Below are 12,705 nucleotides of genomic sequence, written 5' to 3'. Positions count from 1 at the left end.
CCATCTAGCAGCTTACAGATTGAATTCAAATACAGTTATTTTAAAAAGCCTATCTTTTTACATTTGCGTCACTCATGCATTTGTGATATAATTTCCACCATAACTCCATTGGAGAAAACTTTGTCTGATAATAATCAAAGTTGATATAAAATCAATTTCAGATTAGTCTCATTATGGACCTGATATGATGGATCAGATTCCACCCATCTAAGTGTTTAACATTTTAAGCCACTGGGGTTTTACAATGTTGCTTTTCACCTAAAAGCATGATTACATTATCATTTACGTAACAACACTGCTGTGCTAGTATACTTGGCATATGTGATGTTCTCAATTCAATTTGCCAAACTGTACATTCTTATAACTTTTTTAGTAAGCACATTTTTAAAAGTGCATACACACATCACTAAAAGAAAAGAAAAAAAGAACATAGCACATTGATACACTCTCAGACCAGTCTTAAGTTTGCGTAAGGTTTTGTTGGGGCTCAGTTGCACTGATTTATGCTTGGCTGGCTACACAGTGATGAATGCAAGCTACATAAGGATTATGGCAATTCCTACTTGCCTACATGAAAGAAAGTACAATGCTGGGTTCATTGTGGCTGCACAGACTTACCGGTACATGGAAAACTGTTGCACAGAACTCCTGAATTTAAGGGGAAAGGAAACTAAAGCAAATGGAAACACATATGTAATGGGAAATGTGCTTGCTAGCAGGAAAACGATTTGGACTTGTGATTTCGTAACTCGGAAATAAGACCAGTTCAACTCATCTGGTCACAGATTCCCTATTCCTGTGGATTAGGATTGTAGCCTGAATGTATATATCCTGCATTTAAAATAACCCTTTGACAATAATAGGTGTTTGTAAATAAGCAGAGCATTGAAGAGGGGAAAACTTATTGGATGGGCAATGCTGTACAATGTGGTAGCCAGCTACCAAACGGCTTCTCCATTTTCTGAGTGTAACAGAAAGATACACGGGAAAGCTAACGGAAGGTGGAGGCAGTTACTTTTGAGGGGAATAGTGTTCCAGGTGCAGGATTGACATTCCTTGATCAAATCACCTGTCCATTTTCTTGCTGTAAGTAGAAATGATAGCGCTGAGTTTCGATGTACAGAGCACATGGTACATTCCGAGAGCTAGTGTAGCAAAGTGTCTCAGATATGAACAGGTATGTCTCTGGTTCAAATTTCTCTTCAGCCATGAACTTACTAGGTGGACTCAGGAAAACCATTATATTGTGCCTCAACCCCTTATCAGTAAAATGGGAATAATGTTGATCTACATTACACAGTTTTGCTAAGAGTTACTGAGATCACATTCATGGCACTTTAAACAATATAAAATGTTTTGTAAGTGCTAATATACTCTACATTTAATTACTAGCTGTGAATACTGAGCTTGGGCAAACATGTTCACATTTTGAATCTCTGAGGGATAAAAATCTTCACCTTGAAATTATCACACAATGTAAAATATTGGCACAGCTCTGTGCCCAAACCCAACAATAATCTGGTCTTCTCTATGAAATGAGTTATAACCCCCCCCACCCCCACAAAACCTGGAGCAGTTGTAGCATGGCTGAGCTTCCTGAGATCATGTATCTCAAAGTCACTGAGAAAATTCAGTTTAACTAAGTTTATGGCTTTAGCCTCCAGCACAATAGCTATCTTTAAATAAAAAAAATCTCTCTTTTTCCATGCTTCATCTCTCAGACCATCTGTACACCTAAGTGACCTCTCAGTACAAAGCCATGACAGACTGCATTTCAGCAACCATGCTGAATTGATATGGGACAAAAATGATAAAGTGAAAGAAGAAAATCTCAGTCATTTTGTATGTGCAATTGACACATAATTTGTGAACAGCTAATAGAAAAGAGCCCTACTGTAAACTAATGGGGATGATTTATTTAAAGGCATTCTTAGGAATCCTGGTTATGCATGACCTTATTCCCTTTGTTGTTATGCATAGTGTGAGAGGGATGGACCTTAACTGTGCTGGCCCCAGGGGTCTGTCCGTGAAGCGAGGTCCACGTCCAGTCCTGGGTCTAGGGGTCCAAAGGAGGTCAGTCCGGTGGGGAGCAAGGCAGGGAGCAGGTCAAGGTCCAAGGCAGGTGCAGGCACGAGGTTGCAGGTTGAGCATACGCTTGCAACTAAGTTGCTCACACAACTTGGGCTGGGTCTGGCTGGCTTTTATCTGGCCCTATGCTTAGGGCGGTCGCGATCCTCCGGAGACTCGCCTCTCCTCCGGGCCTGGAGGCGAGCACTCCTCCTGCAGACACTTAACTCCCTTCGCCTCTCTGCCCTGAGCCTCTGTAGCTCAGGAGAGGCTGGTGGGTTACTGGACCCAGGGGCTGCCTCAGATTCCTCTGAAGAGGCTGGGAGTGGAGCACCTGCAGACAATGGGTCCTCCCTCCCATCAGGAGCCAGAGCAGACTCTGCTGATGTCTGCACCTGGGGATCCAGCACAGGTGGGGATCCTTCAGGCTCAAGCCCTGGCCCCAGCTCAGCTGGTTCTGGAGGCGGGGAATCCTGTGCAGGCTGGGATCCCTCAGGTTCAGCATCAGAGTCTGACTCCCAGGCCACCACATTAGCTCAGTGGTAGAGAACATGCATTCCATGCAAAAGGTCCTAGGTTCCTGGCATCTGATGACCAAGATTTTCTTTGTAAATTACTTTGACTTTTTATTTATATATACACAATCAAGCATTGTATAAATTGTCTGAAGAATAAAATAATATTCAGTTGGGCTGCAAAAGACGTCTGTCTAAATCCTTAGAGAGCTACTGCTGGTCTGTGCAGTTAATACTGGGCTAGATGTACCAATGGTCTGACTCAGTATAGGACAGATTCCTGGGAGCCTTTTGACCTCGGACACTTCAAGGGCTTGCTTGATAAATCTGTCTAAAATTTAGCAAGCACCTGTTAAATATGTTTTGTATGAACTGAATTATAATTTGAAATCTATATCTATATATCACTGATTTATTATCACACTGCATGACAAGTTCATTTAATGGTAGCCTAGTCCCTATTGTTACCAAAATTATATATTTTTTATGTATCTGTGAATTTGAAGCAAAGCAAACAAAATGAAGAAAGGAATTTGGCTCCAGCTAACCTGCCAATTCAGTTGCTGTTGCTTTTTTTAGTAGAGAGTTCAGGTGTAATGTTGTATCTTAGAAATAAGGACTAGTGTAGCACAGATGACCTGGTACTGACTCAGCTACAGATTCCATGAAGACTTCGGCAACTATAACTAGATTCTCTAGATTTAGATGCCCATTGTAGCAGCCAAGATGCACTGTAACATAATAGCATGAGTATGAGCTGGGTCATAGCAAAGCACTCTTATCTTTTGGCTTTCCATTGGTGATAATAATCCTAGCCTACCTAACAGGATTATTGAGTTAATGTATACGAAACACTTTGTACCCCCCAAAATGTGCTGTATTAATGTCACATATATTGTACACCAGCTCTCTGAAGAAATGCTGTGGCAGGAACAGCCTCATCCATCCTTCAGGCTCTGCTACGCTTATGTGCTCTACTTTGGCTCTGATCTTGGCAGTGGCAGGGTATGTGTGTGCATGTGTGCACTTTTGAAGAGGAGATCTTCTTTGCCAAGGCCAAATCAGCCAGAAGTTGCCACAGACAACATCTCACTGAAACAGGAATAAGGGGATTCAATCTGCCATCACGTCAACTATCTGAAGGAAAAAGCTCTGTGGCAGGTAGTTTGTCACCTGCTCTGCTCCAGTTCTGGTAAAAAGGGGAAATTCTACCAGATGTTTCTGAATTACAATTCCCACCAGTCTCAGCAAGCATAGCCAATAGCCAGGGAAGACGTGAGTGTAGTTCAGCAACATCAGGCAGGCCAAAGGTTCCCCACGTCTGTTCTACCATATGCAATGTTTCCATTGTATGCTGCATAGGGCACTTCCTAAGACTGGAGACAGAGGTGCTCTGCAGCAAATGAAGTCACAAAATAGGAAAAAACTGGCAGTGAATAAGTATATTGAGTTGCTGGTTACAGCAAATATAAAATAACTTCTACAAGCAGAAGGAAAATCAATATAGACACTAGAGATCTGCAGCCAAAGATTTGGCTTGTAACTTCAAATCAATAGGTGAAATTAAACCTATAATATCTGTTTAGTCTACCTCCCCCCTTGGTTTCCTGACCCACAGCTACCCCCCTTTCTCTTATCTTTCATGTATTTAGAGTATCTCCTGTCCATAATCTTACAAAAAACACAAAGACCCCCCTCCTTATCCTTACATTCTGAGATACCCCATATACACAAAATCTCATTCTTATATTTTCTCTACAAATTGTTCTGGAAAACTACCATTCAATGGATTCATATAATTACACTACAAGGCTTAGGATGGCTCCAATAAGTATTCATTGAAAGGCTTTAAAAACCTCCTTTTTTATTGCTCTTTAACAACCCTGATCTTCAGTACTGCAAAGTAATTAAACTGTGAAAGAAGTTGCTAACCTCTATTGACAACCTTGAATGTGTATCATGAGGTTGCCCCACCTAACATACCTTTTGTTTTCCTATAGTTTGATGAATCAGTTAAATTCATGGATGTCAACTTTTCCCTTTTTAAAAAGGGAAATTCCCTTATTCCAAATAGGATTCCTTGCAAGAACAGGGAAAAGTTGACAGCTATGGTTAAATTCAATATATTTAATTTTGTAATTTTTTGAATTAGTTTTAATACATGCAACACAAATCTACAACTTCTCCCAACACCCATACAATGGGTCACCAGTATTAAGGTCAGAAATATATTTTCCTTCCCCACCCATCTACAATAATTCAAGGCAACATGAAAGCCCAGTCCAGGAGAATTCGATGGTGCATTAATTTGTCCATGCAGGTGGTCAATAATACAATTAAGATATACAAAATCATGAAGACCAGCTTTGTAAGGATGTAGCTGGCAGAGTACAATAAATTTCCACCATGTGGCATAATTTTTTTGTGGTTCCTTTAGTTCCTTAGTATCCCCAACTCATGTGTTATCTTTTCCACTAAGGCTATTTGCCAGACATTTTTACACCAAAGTGCAATACTCAAACCCTGAAACTCCTTCCATTTTTAGTAATAGGTAGCCTTGCCACCACTATCAAAAACCTTAATAAGTCCTTAATTATAATATTCTCATTTGGCCCTTCAAATGTAGATAACAGGAATTGGATGTGATACGTTCCCTTTTGTCTGCAGCAACAAAATGTGCACCCAGTGATAATATTTGACATGTAGGCAGGCATCCTATATCATCTATGCAGAACTTTAATTGTATTTTCCTTCATATAGGCAGGTATTGTTTTAACTGATTCATCAAACCATAGGGATTTCCATTTTTGTTCCTATCTCTCACAGTCCAGATCAGTTTCCCATATACCTTTAAGTTCCATCAATGATCCTGCCAACACCCCAGACAGTTCTTTATAAACTCTTGATACAATTTCCTTATATTCTGTAAAGGCAATAAGTGCATTCTTTCCAACCATGTTACTGTTATCTCAGCATGTATCTTAACGTATCTCTAGTAGAAGGCAAAAGGTTTATACAATCTGAAGAGAAACCAGAGTATCCATCTATTTGTTCCAGCGAGCATATTCATGACATCACAGCAGCTCAACCAATCTATTTAGAAGTTGAAAGGTAGCTGGTTTTAACTTGTGGCAAGCACTCTACCCATGAAAATGTATATTTTAAAAAGGAGATAAAAATCTGCTTAGACATCTGGGGGAGTAGCAGTAGTAATGTCGCCAACACAGGACAGGAGACTTGCAGAGCTGGTCCAAGCTCACAGATGAATGGGAAGGTTTCAGAAGGGAGAAAAGGGAAAATGGCATTTTAAAGAATTCCATCATTTTTAACTTTTCCCAGCTGTGTAAAGGTTCAGGGCTGACTGCCAGCTATATAGTAGGGAGGGAGGTTTCTGAAATGGAAGTGTCCTTTTTAAACACACACACACAAACCCTGCTCTAGCAATAGAGGGGAACTTGTGATCCTCCATATGTTGTTCAACTCCCATCAGCCTCAGTCAGCATGGCTAATGGTCAGGAATGGCGGGAGTTGTAATTCCACAACTCTGCTCTAGAGAATATGTCGCCCAGCCCTAAATCATCCTTCCAGGATACTGTTAAAATGTTAGGGCAGGCCAATCCCGGCCTACCAACACCTTCAATTTGTAGTGGCATAGTTGTCTTCAGTATCTGATAGATCAGGGGTGGCCAACTCCCAAGAGACTGTAATCTACTCACAGAGTTAAAAACTGGCAGTGATCTACCCCCTTTTTTGGGGTTCAGGTCAAAGCTGTTGAGTTTTTTCAGGGAAGAGGTAAAATGTTGAGCTTTTTAAAGGGGGGTCACAGTTGTTCAGCTTCTTTGGGGGGACTCAATGATCTACCAGTGATCTACCGCAGATGTCCAGTGATCTACTGCAGACATCCAGTGATCTACCGGTAGATCACGATCTACCTGTTGGACATGCCTGTGATAGAATCTCTGTGATAGAAGGTCACTGAGAATAACTCTTTGTTTGGCTTTTTCATAATGTCTTTTAATTTCAAATTAATTTATTTCTGCATACCTCGGGAGTTTCTTGAATATGCAGAAACCCTTCTTTTTGGGTATCCCATTTCAGTTCCAAGCTGATAAATAATCTATCATTCAATCAATCTGATGTTAGAGGGAATAAGTAATATCCCACAATAAAATGTTGCAGTATATCTTGGTGGGCGTGTATTGCCTGAGTCTGTGCTAAGAAGGCTTGTAGGCTCAGGTATGAAAGGATAGTTTTCCCTCTGTGAAAGTATAGCACCTAAGGGCCTTATTGATCTTTGAAGGCTCTGGTCTCCTCAGAAGAGCTGCACTTTATTTATGATCCTTAATTGTATTGTCAACAAGTGCACTTACAGCAGAGCTTGTTCAGTTTTGAATTATCTTGCTTTTTGCCCTTTTTGTTTTTGTGTCACATCTTAACTCTTTCATAGCTAATGCATAAGATTGATGCTCTTCATTTCTGAATCATTTCCATGCATTTACCAATCAAAATTTACCTTAGCAATTATTTAAGAAATCTGGTTTGGTGAGCCCTAGCTTCAAGTGATTAGTCTGATTGTGCCTTATACTGAGAGGCAGGCTGATATAATGGTGAGAATGCTTAATTAAGGCCAGATAATCTTGGGTTCAAATCTCTAGTAAAGGTAGGTAAAGGTAAAGGAACCCCTAGACGGTTAAGTGCAGACAAAGGCGACTATGGGGTTGCGGCACTCATCTGGCTTTCAGGCCGAGGGAGCTGGCATTTGTCCAAAGACAGCTTTCTAGGTCATGTAGCCAACATGGCTACGGTAAATTGCTTCTGGCACAATGGAACACTGTGATGGAAGCCAGAGTGCATGGAAGCACCGTTTACCTTCCCGCCACAGCGGTACCTATTTATCAAAATGGAAATGGGAAACCATGTAAGTTGACATGAGAACCCTTCACAAACAGCAGGTTGACATGAGAACCCTTCACAAACAGCAGCAGAAAGTGTAATGATGATGATGATAATAATAATAATAATAATAATAATAATAATAATAATTAATAAATAAATAATTTATACTCCCGCTCATCTGACTGGGTTTCCCCAGCCACTCAGGGCAGCTTCCTACAAAATATTAAAATACAGTAGTGCATCAGCTTCCCTAAAAAGGGCTGCCTTCAGATACCTTCTAAAAGTCTTTAAAATAAGAGTGTGTGTGTGTTGGAAAGAATTCTGTATTTCCTCAGACTTCACAAAAGCAGATGAGTGCGCAATAATTGCCTCTACTTGGAAATCATAGAATCATAGATTTGAAAAGGATGTTAAGGGTCATCTAGTCCAACCCCCTTCAATGCAGCAATAAAAGCTAAAGAATCCCTGGCAGATGGCCATCTAACCTCTTAAAAAATCTCCAGTGAAAGAGACTCCACCACCTTCTGAGACAGTCTGTTCCACTGTCGAACAGCTCTTGCCATCATGAAGTTCTTCCTATTGTTTAGTCAAATTCTTTTCTTGTCATTTGAATTCATTGGTACTTTGGCTCATATTTTGACATTTGAAGTTCAGATTGCATCATGCATTTTATACCTACTCTAATGAGAAATGCTTTCATATTTTAACGTATCACCATGTGACCATATTTTTTAGGGCTGTAATGTTTTGTTTCTTGTGACTCTGAAGGTTTAGAACACTTTTTCCCATTAGTGTATTGCTGTTGTCTATGGTACTGAAATATTTTTGGACTTCTCATGCTCAATTTAAAAAATAAACAAATCTCTGGTGGTTAATATGATTTGCCTGTGTATGCTAAAGGATATCCCCAAAGAATATTCCTTGCATTTTTAGAAGCTTATGTGCCTGGAAGAGGCCAGCTTTCCAGCTATTAGGTATTCATATATAATTAATATAAATCACTGAATTAAAAAGAACTGCTATTTTAAGTAGATTTGAATATCAATAAGCTCCTCCTTCAGCTGCCCAGGATGGTGGCGCTCTGTGACAATAAACTTCCCCATATAAACTTCAAGCTGAAATAAATTACCACTAATTTCCTCCTATTATTCCCCAATATGTCCCAGCTAATTAGCTGTTTAAGTCTCTTAATGTGAAGTATGGGCATGGCCAATTGCGCAACTACATGAAACATTCCAATTAAACTTTCCCACACAAATGATCTTGTTTTTATTAAAGCTCTTTGCATAGCTTCCCCACAATAGATTATTAGGACTTTTAAATTATGATTGCTTTCTTTGTATTCTTCAAAGTGCAGCACTGCAATAGCTCTGTTTGAAAACCACGATTGCACAGTTTTGGACAAACGATGAGTGACCTTTTTGTTCCATCAACCGTATCCCGTATCCCTATGATGTCCTGACATGGCATAGCAAATCGAGTTGACTCCAAGCTGAATTTTTCCAAGCTGAACCATTTCTTAGGAACGTTAGATCTTTTAAGATGCATTTGTATATCCAAGTCTTAATTTGAATCAGAGCTCACTATGGCTCAGTCTTAACCTTCCTGTTATTTTCAAAGCTAGAGAAATGTACTGAAAGCTATTTCTGAAGCATAAAATATATGGTCAGATAGAGAGGTCTTCTGAGCAGCTGCAGAGTGCCTTACCTTCAGCACAGAGTAGCCACAATCAGCCTCCTTTTGACAGAGTTCCACAAGACTGTAGTGGCTGAAAGTGATGTCACTGAGCTCATATCAATTGCCTTTAGGATAGATCTCCCTGTGGTGCAATTCCATGTTGGAGAGCATGTTCACATTTCAGCAATGCAGATAGGTCTGGCCCTGGTTCTTAGGATCCAGTGTGAACTTGTGTGGTTGCACCACAGGGGAAAGGGACTCCCGAAACAAGCCCAATTAGGAGAAGTGAAGGAACAGCAAAAACCATGACCAGAAGACCGGGGCCGGATTAAGACCTTTAGAGGCCCCAAGCACTTAAAAGATTTTGGTGCCCCCTTATATAGCCTATCTAATTCAAAATATAAACAACAATAAACCATTAAAAATGAGATAAAACCTATAATAAGATGGAAAATATGTTTATTTTTGTATACTTCCACTTTATTTATATTCGATTTTTTTCCTGTAGTGCCCCTTTCCCTTGATGCCCTAAGCACGTGCTTATTTTGCTTAATGGTTAATCCATTCCTACGGAAGGCTAAGGTAGGATTGCTTTCAGGTGGCACAGAATCTTTTCACCACTTTTAAACTGTTTTCAGTCTATTGCTATTTTAACTTTTTGAAAGTTTTAAATTCTTGTTAACTTTTCTTACTGATAATTTTAATGTTTTTTTTTGGGGGGGGGGTTGTACACCGCATTGAGGGTCGTTGTTGTTTCTACAACCAGCGGCGTACATATTTTATGAAATAAATAAACATAATGCTGTCGCTCAAAGCCTTGGAGGAGAAGAGACTCGGCTAGTGAAAAATATGGGGGTGGTGAAGGGCAGCATGAAATATTTGGGGAGCAACCATTACATCTCTCTTCTCCTTGGAGCCACCCCAGGTTTGCAGTATTCGCACAAACACTCCTCAGCGGCACACGTGAGTGACGCCCACACCTGTGCTCGCGCGTGTTCGTGTGTGGGGAGCATTCTGATTGGCCCGGGTCAGACGTCGTTTGCTCAGGGCAGATGCCTCTATTCCCCTCAGGTGTGCCCCTCTCCAATTCCTCTCAAAAACAGCTCTTGTGGGCGACCTCTCCCTGGCACGAGAGAGGGTTGCCTGTGAGGGACGCCTCGAAGGGAGAAGGAAGAGCTTCCCGAGTCGTGCATCCGACGTGGGGCTGACTGGTGTGTGGAAAGTGCTGCTGGACCCTTTGCCGAGAGGGCGGCGGCGGCTTCTTTGCGGCTCCTCCCCGTCAGGTGGAGGCGCAGAACTAGGCAACGAGCAACGGCGGCTGCTGCAGCAGCAGCAGCTGAAGAAACAGGAGCTGCTCCCGTTTCCTCCCTCTTTGCTGGACCGCGCTTCGCTTTGGGCTCTTCTGGAAGGGCGCCGGGCGAGGAAGGTGGCTGAGGTGAGTTCTGAGGGGAGGCTGTCGAGGGGCAGGCGGGGCTCGGGAACGCCCTCGGCAGCCAGAGAGAGGCTCCTCTAAAGTCCGTTGGTGCTGAAATCTCCTCAGCTCTGTGGTTTAGGGAAGGGCGGCAACGTGGGGCTCGGAGTAACTTTGACTCTATTCGCCAGGAAGGTGAAGTGTCCGGTTTATTTCTTGCATTTGTATCCCACCTTTTTCTCCAAGGAGCTCAAGGTGACGGACACGGTTCTCCGTCCCCCCTTCCTCATTTAACCTCCACAACAACCCTGTGAGGTAGGTTAGACTGAGAAGCTAGCTCAAGGTTTCCCAGTCAGCTTCACGGGGCTGTGGGGACTCCAAGCCTGTTCTCCCAGGCTCTATCCCGACACACTAACCACTATGCGACACTCTCCCTCTCTGCCGTTTCCCTGGTTATGTAGGCTTGCCCCTTACTAGGGTGGGTATGTGAAGAGCCGGTGGGAGGTGAAGAAGTGTGCATGCACACGAAAGCTCATACCAAGAACAAACTTAGTTGGTCTCTAAGGTGCTACTGGAAAGAATTTTTTTATTTTGTCCAGAAATTGAGGCATTTTCCCAGTCCCTGTTATGGCCAAGCGCCACTGGATGTGATGGAGATTCACAGGTTGAAAAGGATGAAGGAGAAACGGAGGACCCCATCAGTCAGGCGAGCAGTCCTCGAAAGAGTGCCGATTGCATTTGGCTTGGAAGTCGTAAGGGACTCGCTCCATTTCTCCTCGCTGCGCGGCTCGAACCCCCTCGAAACTTTCCCAACTTGCAATTTCCGAAGCAGTAAGGCAGTTCAGGGTGGCAGCGTGGGTGATGAAGGGGAGGGCGGACACAGCACCGCCAAAGTCGCCTAGAGGGGGAAAGTGAGGGACCTGAATTATGCTGAAATAGCGAGGTTTTTTTTGTCAAACCTCCAGCTTCTTCACAGCTCATTGAGGAACTCAGCGAGTGAGTTAATTGGGGGGGGGGGGAATGTGATTGTGAAAGGATTAAAACAAGGGCACACGCACCCTTTAATCCTCATCTGCTGCAAAATTGCATTATACGCACTCTAGAGGAGATGTCTTGAGCTTGGATGCAATAAAAGTCATAAAACAAGCCCTATAATGTACACCAAAATATATATTGGACTTGCTTTATATATCGTGGCAACCATCCAGGAGAGGTACAGATGCTTTATCTTGCTGAAATTAATAGGCTTAAGCCTATTCCTAACTCTGAGTTGGAATGTGGCCTGTGTGTTTGTGAATAGTACCTACCAAGCTGTGGCATTGCACAGATTTGCTACCAGTACATAGTAGTGTACAATGCAAATTGCAATAAAGGATTTGGTTTACTGGATCAATTCCAGCAGACTATCCAGTCAAAGTTGTTGGCAAACTATGTCCTGTGAACAGGATTCCTTCTTTTTTTCTGTCACTATTGCAATGTGCCTTAACCTAAGGATGGGGAATATAAGGCTTAGCAAACAAATGTGGCCCTCCAGGCCTCTCTGTCTGGCCCCCAGAACTCTCTCCAGGCCTCACTCCTCACTGGCCTTGCCTCACTCCCAACTGTTTTTGCCTATCTGGAATGTGTCCATAAACTAGATACAATCCCTATTGCTTGTCTGGATGGAGGATAAAGAGGGGTGTGTAGAAACTAGCCCACTGTACAAAGGCCAAATTTATATTCATTGCTCTGTCTACTTTTGCCTCTGACTCCACCCACCACTGGCATGTGGCCCTCAGAAGGTTGCCGAAAGGCCCTCAGGGTGAAAAAAGGTTCCTCACCTGGGCCTTAACCCCTTGCTGTCACCCTCATAACTCTCAGGCTGCAGTCATATGTACTGTACACTTATGAGGGATTACAATGAGACTTACTTATGAGTAGCAATGCAGCACACTGAACAACATCTCTGTCTGTTCAACCATTTCCAATGGTTTGGGGATTTTTAATACATTGCTGTTGTTATTTTGTGTAATGATACAGTGAGTGGATACAGTTATACCCAGCGGCCTGAGGTTTTTTTTGTCCTAGTTTGCAGTTTATTAGAGTTTAGTAATACAGAAGTTACTTTTTAGTGCAAAGGGCCAATCCCACAATGCTTTG

The 12,705-nt window shown here is 42.2% G+C and overlaps 1 protein-coding gene across 2 annotated transcripts in view; it reads left to right on the top strand.

Annotated features, from left to right (window-relative positions):
• Positions 1-12,705, top strand: part of ROBO2 (roundabout guidance receptor 2) — a 980,064-nt gene that overhangs the window by 2,806 nt on the left and 964,553 nt on the right. The window contains exon 1 of one of the 2 annotated variants that reach the window (XM_033146835.1): positions 10,488-10,590. The exons of the other annotated variant lie outside the window; for it this stretch is intronic. The gene's annotated coding sequence lies outside the window, so the exon portion shown is untranslated. Of the gene's footprint in view, positions 1-10,487; positions 10,591-12,705 lie in introns of those variants that run through there. 2 annotated transcript variants of the gene reach the window in all.

This window comes from Lacerta agilis, chromosome 4 (assembly GCF_009819535.1).
Source record: "Lacerta agilis isolate rLacAgi1 chromosome 4, rLacAgi1.pri, whole genome shotgun sequence".
Lineage (NCBI taxonomy): Eukaryota > Metazoa > Chordata > Lepidosauria > Squamata > Lacertidae > Lacerta > Lacerta agilis.
Note: the sequence above shows the minus strand (reverse complement) of the source record. Positions and strands in the feature narration are given on the sequence as shown.